The sequence below is a fragment of the Rattus rattus genome, chromosome 6, assembly GCF_011064425.1.
Source record: "Rattus rattus isolate New Zealand chromosome 6, Rrattus_CSIRO_v1, whole genome shotgun sequence".
NCBI classification, from domain to species: Eukaryota; Metazoa; Chordata; class Mammalia; order Rodentia; family Muridae; genus Rattus; species Rattus rattus.
The window spans coordinates 75,242,889-75,249,516 of NC_046159.1; the positions used below are offsets into that span (position 1 = coordinate 75,242,889).

General features: G+C 39.1%; 1 pseudogene; it reads left to right on the forward strand.

Annotated features, from left to right (window-relative positions):
- Positions 1-4,909: 4,909 nt before the first annotated feature.
- On the forward strand, positions 4,910-5,560 carry LOC116904352 (annotated as a pseudogene).
- The last annotated feature ends 1,068 nt before the right edge of the window (positions 5,561-6,628 follow it).

The window sequence follows — 6,628 nt, forward strand, 5'->3', positions numbered from 1 at the left end:
TGGATAATCAAGTAGTGTGAATAAATGAGTCTGGAAATAAACAATATTGATGTACACATTCAGGATTCTCATCAACCGAATGCTGAGCCAAGGACGCAATGGATGTTAAGATGATAATGCTTTGATTCATGGGTCCATTTTTATAGTGTAAAAACACAGAAAAATAAAACTGTATTATTAGGCAAGCAAACATATGTAGCCAAACTGAAGCAAAGCAAGGAAATAGTGGTCACATAAGGTATCAGTTACCTCTAGAGAGAGGAGAGGCAGGGTGTTGAGATCTATGATCCTATGGCCTTAGGAGTCTATTTATTAACTTTGCTACAGCACAGAAAGGCAGCAACATGTGAGTTCACATTGAGATCATTTTCTAAGCTTTCATGTTTCTGTTTTCAGTCTTTCTAAATGTATTTTTTGATCCAAAGATAACATTTTTTTTCTGTTTTAGAAGTATCCAGATCTTTGACATTCAATTAATAGTTTGCAGTACTGTTAGAGTTTGAGTATTTGTCCCTCCCCAAATTTTAACTGCCACCATAAAGCTCTTAAGAGATAAAACGTTAAACAGGTGATTGGGCCTCAAAAATCTCCGAATAGAAGAATATTTCGTTATATCAGGAGTGGATTCCTTATAAAAGGGTAGGCTCAGGTTCATTCTCTGTGTTCCATTCATGCTCCATTGATCTCTCTCCCATCACTCTCCTCTTCTCTTACTCCCTCCATTTTTCCTTTAACCATTCTGCAATGTGACACCTTCTACTATAGGATGACATCATGGGCAAGCTCTTTCCAGTTGCAGACATTCTGATAATATTGGGCTTCCTAGCTGCTAGAACGTTCTCTGTCCATTGTGAATTGCTCAGTCTCAGGGTCCTTTTTCTTTTTCTTTTTCTTTTCTTTTTTCTTTTTTTTTTTTTAGCAGCACCAAATAAACTGACATACAGATGAGCTTAAAAAGACGTGGTTGACTCTGCAGCTTCAGTACATCACGAATCCCACTTGGTCCACTCAATAATGCATTCAAGCTCTCCAGGAATAAGATGCACTTTGCTATGCTTTTTCAATTCTTGGTTTGGTTGCCAGTGGGATTTTCATTGAGCATATTTCCTTATGTCTATGTATGCTCATGTGGCTTAAACCTATGAATTCATTAAGTCACAAAAACCTTGAAATGCATAAATACTTTCAGAAAAGCAGCATGGTAAAATTTAACACACAACAGCAGTAATGTAATACACACACACACACACACACACACACACACACACATGACAGCTATACTGAGAACGAAGTAAGGAAAACAATACCTTCACAGTCAGAAGAGCTTCACAGAAATATTGTGAGATAACTCTAACCAACAAGTGAAAGGTTTGTAAAATTAACACTATTACTACTACTACTACCACCACCACCACTACTAATAATGATAAAAATAAAACTCTAAGACACTGAAGAATGAAATAGAAGAAGACATGAGAAGATGGAGAGATTCCCTATGTTCATGGATCAGCAAAATTAATATTGTGAAATGGCCATTCTATCAAAAGCACTCTATAGAGTCATTCAATGCAATCCCTATCAAGATTATAACACAATTCTTCACAGAAACTAGGAAAAACATGTTAAACTTCTAAAACAATCTTGAACGATAAAAGAAGTCTTCAATTTCAAGTACTACAAAGCTATAGCAGAAATAATGGTAAGATATTGCCACAAAACAGACTGGTCAATGAAATAAAGTGAGGAACTGTACATATGTCCAAACAAGTACGTACACCTGATTTTGCACAAACTGGGCAAAAATACATACTGGGCAAAGATGACATCATCAGCCATTGGTGCTGGGAAAATTGGATAGTTGTATGCAAAAAATGAAAATAGCTCACAAAACTCAGCTTCAAATGGATCAAGGACTTTAACTTAAAATCGATGCCTTGAATTTGATAGCAGAGAAAGTAAAGATTATACTTCAATGTATGGGCACAGAAGGACTTTCTGAACCGGCTCTCGATAGCGCAGTCATTAAGACCAACAATTAGTAAATGAGACCTCATGAAGTTAAAATTTTCTGTACAGCAAAGGGCACTAGGATTGGAGCAAACTGAAAACAGCTATGGAATGGGAAAATATCATCATTATTTATACATGTGACATATGGTGAGTATTAAAAATACATTAAATACTTTTAATCAAGGGGAATCAAGAAAAGTTAGATGAATGGCTTAGTGGTTGAGAGATCTTGACCTCTTGCAGATGATGGTGTTTGCTACTCAGCACCCAGCACTCACAATCATGTGAAACTCAGCCAGTGTCATCTTTTGGCTTTGTGGGCTACACACATGCATATGATGTATATACACACATTTAGGTAAACATGCCAAGATATAAAATAAAAATAAATCTTTAAAACATAATAAATTATAGTCAGTATTAAATGTCATAAATAAAATAAATAAAATGTGAACAAAAATTTCTCCTTTCTGTATTTAAAGGACTGTAGGGGAAGACCTTGAAGAATGACTTCAAACCACTAAAAAACTATTTTTGAAATTTATAGTGTGAGCTCACCTTGGCTGTCCAGAGTCTAATGAGACAATAAAAATGTCAAACAAAAAATGGATAAATTTCAACTATAGTTGTACCCTATGCAATTAAAATGCCTCACAGGAGAATAAAGACCACCACCACTACCATCATCATTTATTATAAGGGAAATTTTACTGGTTAGAAATCGTGATTCCTAACATCCCTGGCTTCAAGCAGTATTACAGAGCAACAGTCATAAAAACTGTATGGTATTGGTACAGAGACAGGCAGATAGATCAGTAGAACAGAATTGAAGACCCAGAAATGAACCCACGCACCTATGGTCATTTGATCTTTGACAAAGGAGCTAAAACTACCCAATGGAAGAAAGGTAGCATTTTCAACAAATGGTGCTTGTTCATTTGGAGGTCAGCATGTAGAAGAATGCAAATTGATCCATCCTTATCACTCTGTACAAAGCTTAAGTCCAAGTGGATCAAGGACCTCCACATCAAACCAGATACACTCAAACTAATAGAAGAAAAAGTGGGGAAGAATCTCGAACAAATGGGCACTGTGGAAAATTTCCTGAACAAAACACCAATGGCTCATGCTCTAAGATCAAGAATAGGACAAATGGGACCTCATAAAACTGCAAAGCTTCTGTAAAGCAAAGGACACTGTCATTAGGACAAACGGCAACCAACAGATTGGGACAAGATCTTTACGAATCCTACTTCTGATAGAGCGCTAATGTCCAAAATATACAAAAAACTCAAGAAGTTAGACTCCAGAGAGCCAAATAACCCTTTTAAAAATGGGGTACAGAGCTAAACCAAATGGCCAAAAAGCACCTAAAGAAATGTTCAACATCCTTAGTCATCTGGGAAAAGCAAATCAAAACAACCCTGAGATTCTACCTCACATCGGTCAGAATGGCTAAGATCAAAAATTCAGGTGACAGCAGATGCTGGTGAGGATGTGGAGAAAGAGGAACACTCCTCCATTGTTGGTGGGATTACAAATTGGTACCTCCATTCTGGAAATCAGTCTGGAGGTTCCTCAGAAAATTGGACATTGTACTACCTGAGGACCCAGCTACACCTCTCTTGGGCATATACCCAAAAGATGCCCCAACATATAACTAAGACACATGTTCCACTATGTTCACAGAAGCCTTATTTATAATAGCCAGAAGCTGGAAAGAACCCAGATGTCCTTCAACAGAGGAATGGATTAAAAAAATGTGGTACATCTACACAATGGAGTACTACTGAGCTATCAAAAACAATGACTTCATGAAATTCATAAACAAATGGAATGAACTAGATAATATCATCCTGAGTGAGATTACTCAATCACAGAAAAGCACACATTGTATGCACTCATTGATAAGTGGATATTAGCCCAAAAGCTCGAATTACTCAAGATGCAATCCACAGAAAGCTCAAGAAGGATGACCAAAATGCAGATGCTCCAACTCTTTCTTAAAAGGGGAAAAATATCCATAGGAGGTGATATGGAAGCAAAGTTTAGAGCAGCGACCCAAGGGATGGCCATTCAGAGCCTGACCCACATGTGGCCCATATATATACAGCAACCAAAACTAGATAAGATTGATGAAGCTAAAAAATGCATGCTGAAAGGGACCGGATATAGATCTCTCTGGAGAGACACATCCAGAGCATGTCCAATACAGAGGTCAATGCTAGCAGCAAGCCACTGAACTGAGAATAGGACCCCCTTGGGGGGAATTAGAGGAAGTCTTGAAAGAGGTGAAGGAGCTTTGAACCCCATAAGAACAACAATGCTAACCAACCAGAACTTCCAGGGACTAAACCACTACCTAAAGACTATACATGGACTGACCCAGGGCTCCAACTGCATATGTAGCAGAGAATAGCTTTGTTGGGGCACCAGTGGAAGGGGAAGCTCTTGGTCCTGCCAAGGTTGGACCCTCAGTGCAGAGGAATATGGGGGGGCAATAAGGGGGATGTATAGGGGGAATACCCATATGGGGGAGGGGGAGGGAAGAGAATGGGGGCTTATGGACAGGAAACTGGGAAGGGGAATAACATTTGAAATGTAAGTAAAGAAATTTATCTAATAAAAAATTTAAAAAAAGATAAAAGTCCTCTCTCTCTCTTTGTAAAAAGAAAAAGAAAATCATGATTCCTGAAGTGATATACAATTTCCAGCTTTAATTCTCATAAACCAAATGTGGAACCGAACCCAGAAAGTGAACTCTTAAAAATAGAAAAATGAGCCATTGCAGTACATTGAGCTCCATAGAGACAGCCAGAGTCAGCAAGCAAGAGACAGCAAGAGAGAGCAGGACAGGTGCCGGGCGACTCTGTGCCTTGTTGAGGAAAATCAACTAAACATGGGCAAAGGAGATCTTAAGAAGCCGAGAGGCAAAATGTCCTCATAAGTATTGTTTGTGCAAACTTGCCTGGACGAGCACAAGAAGAAGCACCCGGATGCTTCTGTCAACTTCTCAGAGTTCTCCAAGAAATGCTCAGAGAGGTGGAAGACCATGTCTGCTAAAGAAAAGGGGAAATTTTGAAGAATGGCAAAAGGTTGACAAGGCTCGTTATGAAAAGAAACGAAAACCTACACCCCCAAAGGGAGACCAAAAAAAAAGTTCAAGGACCCCAATGCCCCCTAAGAGGCCTCCTTGCCTTCTTCTTGTTCTGTTCTGAGTACGCCCAAAATTCAAAGCGAGCATCCTGGCTTATCCATTGGAACTGTTGCAAAGAAACTAGGAGACACTGCGGATGACAATCAGCTTTATGAGAAGAAGGCCTCCATGCTGAAGAGTATGAGAAGGATGTCCTGCCTACAGAGCTAAAGGAAAACCTGATGCAGCGGAAATGGGGTGGTCAAGGCTGAAAAGAGCAAGAAAAAGAAGGAAGTTGAAGACGAGGAGGATGAGGAAGAAGATGAACATGACGAAAAAGTTGCTTCTAGCACAGTTTTTTTCCCCTTGTCTATAAATCATTTAACCGCCCTGTACACAACTCACTTTTTTTAAAGAAAAAAATTGAAATGTAAAAAACAAAACAACAACAACAACAAACAGAAAAAACTTTTCAGGCTGAGGAAAATAGCTAAATGCTTGTTTTGCTGATTTAAGGATCTCAGTCTGGTAATTACCATCCCAATAGGGGATTTGGCAGACCACAGCAGTTTGACATGTATAAAATGGCCCTTTCTTAAGTTTATTAGCACAAGTGTAGTATGGTTACCTCATTTTCACTTTTATTAAGTCTCCAGGTTTTTCCTTCTTCACCAGTAGATTTATAGATAATATCTGTCACAGTTTTAATACATACTTATAGAGTAGGGAAAGAAGATGTGCTAAATATGAAATGCAAATCATCATGTGTCTTGATGCAAATTCTTCCCTTTTCCGGAATTTTTTATTTCTAACATAATCTAGACCCATTGGAGCTGGCTTTTGTCAGAAAAAATGATGTGCTGTCACTTCCTTCCTGTGCTGGACAAATGCTTAAGAAAATCTTCTGTTAAAAATCATCCCAGTGTAGTCTGGGCTAGGGAAAGCTGGGAACTAGACTCAAGTTCTTCCCTTTACCAGGCTGACATTTAATTCATCAAGTCTGCTCACTGTTTTACAAGTGATCTCCAGACCACTTCCTGTGGAGCTGGCTTCCCTGGGGCCTGCAAGGCTTCTTTGATCTGTTCTTTGAATTCTCAGACCTCATGTAGCCCTCTCTGGCCACACTGGCTTCTTCTTGCCAGCCTTGGATGTTGTACTTTCTGTTTTCCTTCCTGTAACCCTGTCCCTCTGGATGTCCTATACCCACCATTTTGCTTAAGCCAGGGCAATCTTCTGTTTCTGGAATATACCAGACAGCCTCCCAACTGAAGTGCTCCCCACTGTCATGATGAGAACTCTGACCCTGAGTGTTCAGAAGGAAACAGCCTGACTGGTCAAGGTAATCTGATAAGCGTCCAACTTATGGTGGCCAGTACTCCTGTACTGAGATTCGTATTCTCTACCACTTACCCTATAAAATATGTCACCTTTTAGCATACCACAGACCTTAATTATCATCCTAAGAATTTACTGTTTGCCTCC